The following is a 1,999-nucleotide window of genomic DNA, read 5'->3' as shown; positions in this document are numbered from 1 at the left end:
TCCAGGTCAGAACATCCATTTTCTAGTCCAAGTTCTGGCTTACTGTCCTCATTTATAAAATGAGAGAGGGGACAGACTGTACCCCAAATCTGAGACCCAGGGTGGACGTGATTGGAGCCAAGTCTCACAGCTGGGGGAGGGGGATGGCTCTGGCACTTGAGTTCAGTTTGTCTGGCTCCAAATCTGTAGTGAGTGGAGGTCTCCCTTAGATATGCGGGTTAAGATCCTTTTGCGGTAAGTGTGACGGTTGGGTTTTCATGCTTCTGTGTGAAATGTGCGTCTCTCAAATTGTGTTGTGGCATCACATTACCTGTCTGGTGTAAAACAGAAGAAGAAAAGAATAACAGTAAGAACAACCACAAAAAGCCCCTTATAATCTCTCCGGGGCATGCAGTGGGGCCATTCCCCGGGGTGGCCTCGGAGCCCTCTGACTGATTCTTCTGGAGTACAGAGCCCTCGGGTGCTGGTGTTCTGTGCGTGGGTCTGGGGTGGTTCCAGCACCCACGGCCTGGTGTGTCAGCAGCAGGGTTCATTCGGGTCGTTCCTTCCCGACCACACCGTGAGACCTGCAGGCAGAGGCTGCTGAGTCACCTTTAAGGCCCTGGGTGAGCTCTCACATGCTTCCCAGGCCGCCCCACCTCTGCTCCCACTCTGGGTCCTAACAGCGTCCTCCAAAGCCACAGCTCCTGCATGGGACGTGTGCTGGCTTAGGAGACGGCCCTGTCCAGAAGCCCTGAGTGCCCCCCATGCCCTCCAGAGTGGACATGGCGAGCGATTCTTCATTTGGGTTCCATGAAGTGCTGGGCCCTTGCTGTGACACGCACAGAAAACAGGGAAGTGCTGGGTAGAAGAAGGAGGTTCCCAGCAAAGGCCCCACCCCCAAGCCTGAAGACCCCAGGCCCAAAACAAGGATAGGCATTTCTGTTTTTGCACCTACAAAGTTGCCTTTTGGCTCGCAATGCCCCCATCCTATCCCCATATAACCTGAGACCTTAGTGGGCCCACATTGCAAGTGGCTGAACGTCAGGACCAGCAGACCAGGGAAGGCAGCACAACGAGGCAGAGAAAGAGAGAAACAGAGGGACATCTGGAGGCCGAGGGCAGTTCAGCCAGGGGCAGCTAGAGAAAAGCCCAGCACTGGGGGGCCTGATTCCGGGGAAGACCACCTTCCCACTCCAGCCCCTCCTTCGGCTCCCCATCCGTCTCACTGAGGACCACCTCCTCCATTCAGTAAAATCTTGCACTCATCCTTTGAGCCCACGTGTGATCTGATTCTTCTGATGCACTGGACAGGAACTCAGGATACAGAGTGCTGTCACACTAGCCCCCAGCGCTTGCAGTAAGTCAGACGGTCCATGGAGCTCATTAGCACACAAGCCGTCTGCAGACAGCACATCTCAAAGAGTTTGGTAACACACACCCCCGCTTGGACTTTGGGAATCACAGACACCCACCCCTAGATGCTGCTGCGGAGCCAGAGCCCGAAAGTGCTTGCCCTGGTCTCTGCACCTGCCTGTCCGCATGCTCCCCTCAGGGCTTTGAGCCTTGGGGCCACCAAACCCCTGTTGCACCTCTGCGAGGGGAATCGGGGAACTCTCCGATTTCAGCTGCATGGGGATTGCCTCACCTTTGCAACCCAGCTCCTGTTATTTGACCACAGAGCACCTGCCCTCAACCTGGGATGTTTCTCACTTCCACGCTCCTGCGTCCGGGCATCCCCTCTCATTGCTCATGTCATGAGGCCAACTTGGCCTTGAAGGCCTAGATACAACACTACCTCCTTCAGGAAGACACCTGGACATCACCGGGTAGAATGGTAGTAACACAGCAGCAATGGGCGTGTGTTAGCATTTGCTGTGCCCAGAGGACGTGCTGACACGTTTCCCAGCCGCTGCCGCATTCCGCCTCATGGCTCTCTGTATAGTTGAGACTCGTTTTTCTCTCCCTGTGGATGAAGGATCTGAAGCTTGGGGCTGTCGTGCTCTCCAGGGGGAGGAGG

At 55.7% G+C, this 1,999-nt stretch overlaps 1 pseudogene; it reads left to right on the top strand.

Annotated features, from left to right (window-relative positions):
• The first annotated feature begins 223 nt into the window (after positions 1-223).
• Positions 224-320, top strand: LOC120362298 (small nucleolar RNA U13; annotated as a pseudogene).
• Positions 321-1,999: the final 1,679 nt, after the last annotated feature.

This window comes from Saimiri boliviensis, chromosome 1 (genome assembly GCF_048565385.1).
Source record: "Saimiri boliviensis isolate mSaiBol1 chromosome 1, mSaiBol1.pri, whole genome shotgun sequence".
In the NCBI taxonomy this organism is placed as follows: Eukaryota; Metazoa; Chordata; class Mammalia; order Primates; family Cebidae; genus Saimiri; species Saimiri boliviensis.
The sequence above is the reverse complement of the archived record's forward strand: the minus strand, read 5'-3'. Positions and strand labels throughout refer to the sequence as shown.